At 41.2% G+C, this 12,287-nt stretch overlaps 1 long non-coding RNA gene across 1 annotated transcript; it reads right to left on the reverse strand.

Moving 5' to 3' along the window:
• Nucleotides 1-8,512: 8,512 nt before the first annotated feature.
• Nucleotides 8,513-12,012, reverse strand: LOC137622874 (uncharacterized). Its single transcript, XR_011040510.1, has 2 exons — nt 11,931-12,012; nt 8,513-8,584 (listed from the first exon to the last, which is right to left on the reverse strand). It is a non-coding gene; the product is annotated as an uncharacterized lncRNA (long non-coding RNA).
• Between the last annotated feature and the right edge of the window lie 275 nt (nt 12,013-12,287).

Genomic DNA, 12,287 nt, shown 5'->3' on the forward strand with positions numbered 1-12,287 from the left:
GGATAGTATTCCCTGAAATTCCACAGGGCAATGGAATTCCATGGAAAACCAAGGATAAGTTTGGGACTGAGATCACTCAGTCCCTAATTTGGGGAACAAACAGGTCCCTTAGGGTAACTGCTTCCGGCAACCAGCCGCGCTAAGATGCACGCAGCATGCTGGAATATTGAAGAATGCAAAGGGACAGCATGATTACTAATAGAACAGTACCAAGGCACTGATCTAAAGAGTGTAAACAGGCTATCTGTTTGCAGTGTAGGGCTATCAGTATACAAGTGATAGCTAGGAGAAGGGGGTGCAAGTATCCTTGACGCCTCCGGGAGGTTCCGGCAGACCTCCGGCACGCCGGAGGCCGCTCCAGCAGAGTTTCTGGCATTAGGACAGACAAAATGTAAGTCAAGAGTAAAGCCAGGGTGGCGGCCGCCGGCACAACGGCGGCACCCCGGCAGGGGAGCGGCGGCTCCGGCGGTCGGAGGATGCCGGATTGGTGACTGGGATAAGGATGATATAGCTGAACCCGGTTGCCGGCAGTGAATGCCGGCACTCCGGTGGCCGACCGGCAAGCGGACGGTGAGGCTAGGAGGAAGGAGGAAGGCCGTCGGCGGGAGCCGGCGGCGGTCGACAGTCCCCCGGCAAGCGGAGGGGCTGGCGGCATGAGGGTAGGGGAGAGTCACCAAGGTAGGAGGCAGGTATCGCCGACAGTGGAGGCGGCAAGGGACCGGCACCCGGATAGAGAGAGAGACAGGGGGAGGGATGTAAGAAGTCCAGTCATGGAATCCAAACATCCCCCCCCTGAGAGGGTGTACCCATGATAGAGGCAGGCTCTATCACCCAGGAGCTGGGGTCGCAGGGGACCGGGGGCAGGGTAGCCCAAGGGAGGGCTAGGGGACACCCAAGAGAGGAGAGACCTCCACATGCAGAACGCATCCAGTGGCTAACCCCATAGGACACTATGAAGGGTCTATGTACCAGAGCGGACTGCACAAGGAAGCTCAGGGTAGCCCTATCACTCCACCTCAAGGAGGAGTTGTAGGACAGGGGACAGATGGGTATAGACTAACCTAAGTGTAGGCTAGGCTATACAAGAGATAGGTGGGGAGGGGAGAAGAGAAGGGTCTTCCAAGGAAGGGGTTCTGTACCAGAGCGGCCACTAGGGAAAGGGAGGACACTCCCTAACCTAAGATAAGGTCGCCAGGCTGAAACGGTGCATGGGTACAGTTTCAGCAGGGGACAGAGTAACCTTCCAAAACCTAACCTAGAACAGGGCTAGAAGCCCTGAACTAGGAAGGATAGAAGACATATCGCTATGGCAGGACGGTCATAGACTATTCCTAGCCATAGAGGAAGGGCTAGCCTAACCTCACTCTCGGATGCAACCCTAAGGGGGGTTCATTCCCGTAGGGAGGACTGAGAGGCGATGAATACTCCATTAGACACTTGATCCCCTTACTCAGAAAGGGAATCAAGGCTAAACAGAGGGAGTGCCAAGGCAGGGGATGAAGGAAGCATATAGGGGTCCTACGAGGAGGTTAGGTTAGTTAGGGACACTAACTAACCTATCCCCTATATGGTCCCTGAAGGCGAAAAAACACTTGCATCACGGTCGAAAGTATTGTAAAATAATGCCACTATCTTCATAACTTAGCCTAGGATCACTAATAAAATCATGCATGAACACTTATATACAGGCGCTCTGGCCTGGGGGCTATAGTAGCCGACTGGTATGAGGTCAATCGATGACCGATAAAAAGCGTCGAAACACGATATAAAAGTTCCTAGCTATGAAGACTAAATAAACTAATGTATTCGATTAGTAAATAAGGCCGGAAGCGTTGTTGTGGCTAACTAAATAAGGCATGCATAACAACAACGACGCCATAAAATGGCGGGTCCGGTAGAGGCACAGCTCTGCCACAAAACAGCAATTATCTCGGAAAGTAATATTTACTTTACGGTCAGAGCTTAACTAAACAATACTGGAACCTTGTACTCAACTTTCCAGAAGAAGGCGAGGCTGAAGGTACCGACATTACGTAGATGCAAAGCGATAAGTAAAGCACAGGGAAAATCCGTCTAAGTAGGGCGAGCTACTGAACAAAGGATGAAGACGGACGTGACGTCATTTAAGCAATGGCGCCCGTTTGTTTACGTCTCGAGTATCAGTAGTAGCCACGAACGAGATTAGCTATGGAACGGCTCCCAGCTATTCTCAACCCTTACACACCGAAGCATTAACTCTGTTCGGGGTGTAGATAGCTATGTGGCGCGTTAATACATGCGTCCCCTGTTGATATACGATGTCTTAAAAGGGAAACCTTTAGGATACTCGCTCCAGAAGTTAGAATTCTGTGATAACCTGTGGTTAAATTCTCTGGGAATATCTTAGTAGTTATTTACCCAAGGAAGCTACCAAAAAGGAACCTTCCATCAGGACGCCATGGCTTGAGCCCAAAAAATAAATTTCATTCAAATAATGTTGCATAAAATTCCTCCAAATAACATCCTATAGATTTTGAAGACACGATATTTTCAATCTTTACATAGTATTTAAAACCAAATTGATTACCCAGGTCAACTGCAAGACAGAAAACCTAAATATTTTCATAAGAAAGAATAACCAAACTAGGCTTGGCTTTGAATAATATAATAAATAATACCTTTAATGAAGTCAGTTACCCTTAAAGCTTAAAACCTGGCTTCTCATGGCTTGCCATATTTGATAGCCATGTCTATTTGATATTTACAATCAGGGTTTGTAGAAAACGGAATTCATTGTTGCACTGGACTATTATGCTATCATTCAAGGGCAGTCTCTTATTTATCCAAGTTCTGTAAAACAGCCAACTTTAACCAGAGCCTTACATCTGGAAGTTTTAGATCCAGAATACAGAGATGATATCTGAGGCATTTTGATAACTTTTCCACATGATCAATTGGCCTGAAAATGCATTCTTCATTCTGTCAGAAGCTCATCTGCCTGGAAAAATAATCTGTCATTAGATCCTGGCAAAGCCTTGAAACAAAATAACCTGTCATTAGATCCTGGCAAAGCCTTGAAACAAAATAACCTGTCATTAGATCCTGGCAAAGCCTTGAAAAAAAAAATAACCTGTCATTAGATCCTGGCAAAGCCTTGGAAAAAACAACCTGTCATTAGATCCTGGCAAAGCCTTAGGTACCTGAAATGTCATGAAACTGTATAATACACCCTGATATACTTTTTATCTTATATAAACTGCAAAAAATGTCGAAAACAGAAATGCTAGTACTGTTAGATTAAATTTCCTTAAGTCATGGGAAAGAATCAGACCCTAAATGGTTATTATTCAACTTGAGAAACATACATTTGTGACTAAAGCTACCCTTACCAAAGAGGATATTTATGGATTACAGATTGAAGTTCATAGTTGTTACATAATGTTTCATAGATCTCTCTACTCCTATGAAACTCTCTACTCCTATTTGCAAAAGGCATCTTCACAACGTAAACTATGTATTACTTCAAGTGATCCTTTATATCTAGGTTCTCTTGAGTCAAAAATAATACTTCAAAGTACCCTAACCAGACAACGCATCTTTAGACCATTGGTATTCATATTTGTAGAATCACATACGAAATTATATCTAGATTATCAAATTTGATTTATTGAATTTAGGATATATGGCAAAGCATTGTGTCCAGGGAAGCTATTCAATGACAAGGTGCAAGAGAGGAAACCCTACAGTTATGTAAGAGGGAATATAGCCATTTATTGAATGCTTTCTGGATTGTGTTCATCCACAAATAGATTCCTTTCATAATCTTTTATTAATAGACTTCAAAAACTTCATTCTTTCTTCTAAAATTAGCAATTTACAATTAATACTACTGTACCTTTAACCCTTTCAATGTCAGTGGTGAATTAAACTAAACTGACGTAGTAAAATCTTTTAAGACCACATAAACGCTTGCTTATCTTTACTTACTGGAAAGCCCTTATCAAGAGCTTTCCAATGAATATCATGTTATGTATTATTGTAATGTACTATATTTCAAGTGTTTCAGGTATTGCACAACATTGCATCATATTGCATGAATAAGACATGTTATGCTTTGATCATAAGAGTAATGATTTGTTTTGGTATTAGGATTTAAGTCATTTGTTGATTACCTCAGATAAGATGTGATTCTTTATGATTTGTACTGGAGTAGGATTTAAGTCTTTTCAGAGCGATGCTCTTTTGTTTAGCAATGTTTTGGTTTGTGAGATTTGTGTAAGACGCTCCATATGCACTTGAGAGTCAGCTGTCACGAAGTGAAGTTCATAATGTAGTCTTTTATACATTAAACGTATTTTAATAATACCAACGTATTATTATCCATCAAGCACACATCGACGAAGATGGGATCAGCTGAGAAATAATTACTAACAATTTATCATCTCTGTTCCAGGTAATTATTATGGTTAATAGAACTTCCTACCTAAGCATCCATATATTATATATCAACTTGCTATGGTTGGGGTGATTTTAAAAATGTTTCCCCTTTTTCATATTTTCATTTGGTTGCCAATGGAAGTGAAATGGTTAAAATCTTGATTTATCTTGTATTACCTGGATTTAATTTGATTTCTAAAGTTATTAACCTTTAAAAGCACATTCAAGGAACACCATGATTAAATATAATTTCTTAGGAAACAGAAACATATCATTATTGAATATCTCAACACTCACCATTAGAAGAAACAGATTTTGATGTGAGAAGCCTGATTTCTTCCAAGATTCTGCTGATGCTCTTTCTGTAGGCCTCAACTGCATTAACCTGGATCGTCTCTGGTTAATGGTTACAGCCCACGTGTGCCTTTTCACAACAAACTTTTCTCGTTTACCTCCTGGCTTTCCTCTTTCCCTCTCCTCATCCAATTTCCCTGGTATGTCTAACTTGGTCCTCACTTTTTTTTCTATGTATTCAGAGAGATGTTCTTTAGATCTCTATAAACTGAGTTCTCAAGTTCCATTTTCACCATAGCTGCTTTCGTCTTTTTCCCATAACATGATGAACCTTAGTTATTTCACTGCTGTGCTTTTCTGGTCTTATTTTGGGCTATTTCTTCATTATTAGTTCCTTTCAATATTACCTGGCCCCTTGTAGCTCATTTCAGAGAACATGTTTGAGGCCACTATCACCTCTCTGATAGGGACAAAGCTTCTTGGCTTATAACTACACTTGGTAAGAACTTAACTGTTTTCTACTGTGCAGAATATCTACATTGTTGCCAGATTTAGCACCGTTCATGATCTTTTAAGCTCCTTATCAATTCATGGTTTGTCTTATGGCCACTACTCGCTACTTAGATTCCTTTTTCATCTGTGATTTATCTCATTCCTTCTAGGTTTCATTTTCCAGATTGACTCCAGTAATGAGTAATGTTATCTACAAATAGCATTGATCATGTCTCCTGTCTTGGTGATTTTCCATCTGGTAAATACCATTGATCATGTCTCCTATCTTGGTGATTTTCCATCTGGTTATTCAACTGATTTTACACGTGACGATGCCAATACAATGGTGCCGAAGGAAGGACAACTATCCGGATGTAGAATACGTCAATGGAACTAAAAGGGTTAACTTACTATATCTCTCCTTTGGCCCAGCAATTTACTCTGTGGCCATGAAAAATGGCTCTCATCTGCCCCAGCAATTTGCTCTAATGTGGCCCTGCAAAATGGCTCTTATATGGTCTTGAAACTAACTCCCATTTGGTCCTAAATCCGACTCTCATCTGGTCCTGCAAATGGCTCACATGTTGCCTTGCAATTAGCCGTCATGTGGACCTGCAAAATGTCACCCCTCTCGTCCTACAACTGGTTCTTATCTGGCCCTGCCTTTTTGCTCTCATGTAGCCCTGTAAAATGGGTCTCATCTGGTCATGGAACTGTCACTCATCTGGTCCTACAACTGGCTCTCATGTGGCCTTGTAAAATGGCTTTCATCTGATCCTGCAATTGGCCCTCACCTGGCTCTCATCTGGTACTGCAACTAGCTCGAATTCGGTCCTACAACTGGTTTGCATCTGGTCTTGCAATTGGCTCTATGTGGCCCTGCAATTACCTCTCATGAGGCTCTGCAATTGGCCCTCATCTGGGCTTGCAACTGGCTCTCACTTTAGCTCGTAACTGTCTCATCTGGTCCCGCTATTGGCTCTCATGTGACCCTGCAATTAGCCCTCATATGGTCCTGCAATTGGCTCTGTTACTCTGCAACTAGCTCTCATTTAATCCTACAACTGGCTCTCATGTAGCCCTGCAACTGGCTCTCGTATGGGCCTGCAATTGCCTCTCATGTGGCCATGCAACTGGCCTTCATTTGACTCTGCAACTGGCTCTCATTTGGTCCTACAATTAGCTCTACTGGGACCTTACAATTGACCCTCTTATGGTCCTGCAATTGGCCTTCATCTGGCCCTGCAACTGGCATTCATTTGGTCCTAAAACTGGTTCTCATCTGGTTCTGCAATTGGCTGTTATGGACCACTTCAATTAGCCCTCATGTGGCCCTGCAATTGGCCCTCACCTGGCCTCGCAACTGGCTCTGCAATTGGTTGTCATGGGACCATGCAATTAACCCTCACCTGGTTCCGCAATTGGTTGTCATGGGACCCTGCAATCACCCTCATATGGTCCTAGAATTGGCCCTAATCTGGCCTTGCTTAGTCCTACAATTGGTTCTCATTTGGTCCTGTACTTAAATCTCATGTGACCCTGCAATTGGCCCTCATGTGACCCTGCGATTGGCCCTGCAATTGACCCTCATGTGACCCTGCAATTGACCCTCATGTGGTCCTACAATTGGTCTTCATCTAGCTCTGCAATTGGCCCTTATCTGGCTCTGCAATTGGCCACCATCTGGTCCTGAGACTGGTTCTGCAATTGGCTCTCATGGGACCCTACAATTGGCCCTCATGTGGTCCTACAATTGGCCCTCATGTAGTCCTACAATTGGCCCTCATGTGGTCCTACAATTGGCCCTCATGTGGTCCTACAATTGGCCCTCATGTGGTCCTACAATTGGCCCTCATGTGGTCCTACAATTGGCCCTCATGTGGTCCTACAATTGGCCCTCATGTGGTCCTACAATTGGCCCTCATGTGGTCCTACAATTGGCCCTCATGTGGTCCTACAATTGGCCCTCATGTGGTCCTACAATTGGCCCTCATGTGGTCCTACAATTGGCCCTCATGTGGTCCTACAATTGGCCCTCATGTGGTCCTACAATTGGCCCTCAAGTGGTCCTGCAATTGGCCCTCAAGTGGTCCTGCAATTGGCCCTCATGTGGTCCTACAATTGGCCCTCATGTGGTCCTACAATTGGCCCTCATGTGGTCCTACAATTGGCCCTCATGTGGTCCTACAATTGGCCCTCATGTGGTCCTACAATTGGCTTTCGCCTAGCTCTGCAATTGACCCTCATCTGGCTATGCAACTACTCTCATTTGGTCCAAAATATTTCTCTTTTGGTTCTGCAACTTGCTCCCATTAGACCCTGTAATTGACCTTTATCAGACACTGCAATTGTCCCTCATCTGGATCTGCAATTGACTCATTTGGTCCTACAACTGATTCTCATCTGGTCCTCCAATTGGCTCTCATGGGACCCTGCAATTGACCTTCATCTGGCTCTGCAACAGCACTCATTTGGTCCAAAAACTGGTTCTCATCTGGTCCTACAATTGGCTCTCATGGGACCCTGCAATTAACATTAATGTGAGCCTGCAATTGACCTTCATCTAACCCTGCAATTGGCACTGCAACAGCACTCATTCGATCCTAAAAATGGTTCTCATCTAGTTCTGCAATTGGCTCTCATGTGAGCCTGTAATTGACATTTATGTGAGCCTGTAATTGACATTTATGTGACCCTGCAATTGACCTTCATCTGGCTCTGCAATTGGTCCTCAACTAGCCTTACAGAATTGGCCCTCATGTGACTAATTAACCAGGTGCTATCTGCCTTTCTATTTTAGCTGGGATAATTTTAATAGATGTTTTCTTATTAGGCTATGTAAAAAGTTCAAAATTCCACCAGGTACAGTAATAATCTACTCGGACATCTTTTTAGTCATTAGCACTTCATAAAAATTACTATCTTATTTTGTATACCCCATCATGCGAGTTTTTCTGATTCAATGGCTAGTACTCCAATTCCCAGCTTGACCTCGTGTTTACAAAGTTTTTATCCTCACTGATTTCACGATCAGAGAACATTATTATTTACAGTTGTATTCATTCAAGCCTTCTTAAATTGAACTTAATGTTGTATTACCTGTCCCATGAGGCATGTTATTTCAGATATTCTGTGCCAGTTTCAATGTATGTTCGTATTTGTCCTTATTACAAAGCTTACGACGAGTGGTTCAATATGGACACCGTAGCTTATCTAGCTTGGTACTTTTTTCTTCAACCAGCCTTATCCAACCTTTCTTTGACTAATGAAGTGATTTTCCGCTTGTAACTGAGCTGTTTTTGAAAGTTGCTTTGTTTCGAGATCTGGTACGTGCACTTTTCGAATGCTCTCATTCATTTTGCCAGTTGTAATACAAATGAACCTGTAAAAAAATATCTATATAGAAAGCAAATCTTATCTTAATACGAGACAATACAGCGTAAATTATCCATTAATACAATACAATGATCAAGAGAAATCAGTTACATTCATTTAAAATTTCACAGAAAATTATAAAAAATAAATGTTGCTGAATGAAGTTGGGAGAATTTTTCTGGTGGTTCTATTTGGCAATTATAAAAATGTGCAAAATATGTACACTAATCAAAGCTATTCATACCAAAAAACTAAAGAAAATTTCCTTCATAAGGGATAGGTTCTCAGCAATATATTAAACCTATCTCAGCAAAATACTTCAAATATGTGTTCCTTGTTGCAATATTGTTATTATTAAAAGTATTTATTAACATGCAAAAATTAAAATAATTATTTCATGACATTTTCTAGCATACTTTTTCGAAATAACTACGGTTCAAACGAACTGGGTTTTCAAGACCATTATAGTTTACATAAATACAGTTTCCACGGCATGAATTTCCAATACAGTAAACGTTTGTAATAAGAATCAGAAATATTAAACAGAAATACCACAATGAATCTTCCTATCCTAACCGAATCATCTCCATTTTGTGGAACCTTTGGAGAAAACCAACATCTGGGTAAAATATTGAAGACCAAAAATTTAAAACAAAGTCATGAAATGTTGTATGATCTTACAAAGGCAATTAAGTATTAGATTCATGTTTTCTATTATACTAAGATGTACTTGAGTGAACTAAACTTAATGGCATTAATCTGTATTATCAAAATTACAGTATAAGATACACCGCCCATAACCAACATTCTTGTTAAATTTTTGACAGGAAAATAGTTGACACTCGGGTGATTAAGAATTAGGGTTATGTTTTCTATTATAATAATAAGTACTTCAGTGAACTAAAACTGAATTAGATTTTACTTTTACTATCAAAATTATAAGTTAACACCATCCATAACATTCTTCGTCATTTTTGACAGCTAAAAAATGTAGTTTGGCATAGGAAAAATCAATTTTTGGGTTAGATAGCCATGTCGTCCTGATGGAAGTTCCTCATTGGCAGCGTCTACTGGGGATATTTCTGCGAGTGATATACCAGAGAAATTTTATCTTCGAGGTATGACTTGAGTTCTAACTCCCCCGGGGGGCAAATATCCCGAGAGATATCCTGTACAAACTAGGGATGCGTTAATACCAACCTATGGTTATCCTTCCCCAAATAGAGTCAACCTTGTCTCGGAGGATAAGGGATATGGTAGGATATGTGGGCGAGAGCGCCGTTACAACTCCCTAAAGATAGGTGGGTGCAGGTTTAGTATGTGGCCTACCTCTTTTATTCTGGTTTAGTATGTGGCCTACCTCTTTTATTCTCGTTTAGTATGTGGCCTACCTCTTTTATTCTCGTTTAGTATGTGGCCTACCTCTTTTATTCTCGTTTAGTATGTGGCCTACCTCTTTTATTCTCGTTTAGTATGTGGCCTACCTCTTTTATTCTCGTTTAGTATGTGGCCTACCTCTTTTATTCTCGTTTAGTATGTGGCCTACCTCTTTTATTCTCGTTTAGTATGTGGCCTACCTCTTTTATTCTCGTTTAGTATGTGGCCTACCTCTTTTATTCTCGTTTAGTATGTGGCCTACCTCTTTTATTCTCGTTTAGTATGTGGCCTACCTCTTTTATTCTGGTTTAGTATGTGGCCTACCTCTTTTATTCTGGTTTAGTGTGTGGCCTACCTCTTTTATTCTGGTTTAGTGTGTGGCCTACCTCTTTTATTCTGGTTTAGTGTGTGGCCTACCTCTTTTATTCTGGTTTAGTGTGTGGCCTACCTCTTTTATTCTGGTTTAGTATGTGGCCTACCTCTTTTATTCTGGTTTAGTATGTGGCCTACCTCTTTTATTCTGGTTTAGTGTGTGGCCTACCTCTTTTATTCTGGTTTAGTATGTGTCCTACCTCTTTTATTCTGGTTTAGTGTGTGGCCTACCTCTTTTATTCTGGTTTAGTGTGTGGCCTACCTCTTTTATTCTCGTTTAGTATGTGGCCTACCTCTTTTATTCTGGTTTAGTGTGTGGCCTACCTCTTTTATTCTGGTTTAGTGTGTGGCCTACCTCTTTTATTCTCGTTTAGTATGTGGCCTACCTCTTTTATTCTGGTTTAGTGTGTGGCCTACCTCTTTTATTCTGGTTTAGTGTGTGGCCTACCTCTTTTATTCTCGTTTAGTATGTGGCCTACCTCTTTTATTCTGGTTTAGTATGTGGCCTACCTCTTTTATTCTCGTTTAGTATGTGGCCTACCTCTTTTATTCTGGTTTAGTATGTGGCCTACCTCTTTTATTCTCGTTTAGTATGTGGCCTACCTCTTTTATTCTCGTTTAGTGTGTGGCCTACCTCTATTATTCTGGTTTAGTGTGTGGCCTACCTCTTTTATTCTCGTTTAGTATGTGGCCTACCTCTTTTATTCTGGTTTAGTGTGTGGCCTACCTCTTTTATTCTGGTTTAGTATGTGGCCTACCTCTTATTCTCGTTTAGTATGTGGCCTACCTCTTTTATTCTGGTTTAGTATGTGGCCTACCTCTTTTATTCTCGTTTAGTATGTGGCCTACCTCTTTTATTCTGGTTTAGTATGTGGCCTACCTCTTATTCTCGTTTAGTGTGTGGCCTACCTCTTTTATTCTCGTTTAGTGTGTGGCCTACCTCTTTTATTCTCGTTTAGTGTGTGGCCTACCTCTTTTATTCTGGTTTAGTGTGTGGCCTACCTCTTTTATTCTGGTTTAGTGTGTGGCCTACCTCTTTTATTCTGGTTTAGTGTGTGGCCTACCTCTTTTATTCTCGTTTAGTATGTGGCCTACCTTTTTTATTCTGGTTTAGTATGTGGCCTACCTCTTTTATTCTCGTTTAGTATGTGGCCTACCTCTTTTATTCTCGTTTAGTATGTGGCCTACCTCTTTTATTCTCGTTTAGTATGTGGCCTACCTCTTTTATTCTGGTTTATTATGTGGCCTACCTCTTTTATTCTCGTTTAGTATGTGGCCTACCTCTTTTATTCTCGTTTAGTATGTGTCCTACCTCTTTTATTCTGGTTTAGTATGTGGCCTACCTCTTTTATTCTGGTTTAGTGTGTGGCCTACCTCTTTTATTCTGGTTTAGTGTGTGGCCTACCTGGCTTATTAGGTTAGGTTAGGCCACATACTAAAACAGATAGAATTTTGTAGGCCACATACTAAAACAGATAGAATTTTGTAGGCCACATACTAAAACAGATAGAATTTTGTAGGCCACATACTAAAACAGATAGAATTTTGTAGGCCACATACTAAACCGGCACCAATAGGTGATACTCAATTTTAAAATTCCTTACCTTTCACTTAGCAGATTCCCATCTGGGATTGTGGTAGAAAATGCATTCAATAATCTTGATTGACTTCAATACAACCACACCTGTGGAGGAGAGATTGGGTTAGAGTTCTCTTGCTTGAGGGCACACTCGGGCACACTATTCTATCTTATTTATCTTCTTGTTTTGTTAAAGTTTTTGGATCACCTGAAGATTGGGGACCCCAACACTCGCTGGGGTCGCTTATCTTCAGGTGGAATAAATTGGGGTCTTTTTTCTTCAGGTGAGGAATTTAAATCTAAGAATGGGACTAACAAGCTAACTAACCAGTTTATAAGTTAATTATTATTAGTGTAACGACATGGTGAGACTAACCAATAA

The sequence above is a fragment of the Palaemon carinicauda genome, chromosome 29 (genome assembly GCF_036898095.1).
Source record: "Palaemon carinicauda isolate YSFRI2023 chromosome 29, ASM3689809v2, whole genome shotgun sequence".
Taxonomy (NCBI): Eukaryota; Metazoa; Arthropoda; class Malacostraca; order Decapoda; family Palaemonidae; genus Palaemon; species Palaemon carinicauda.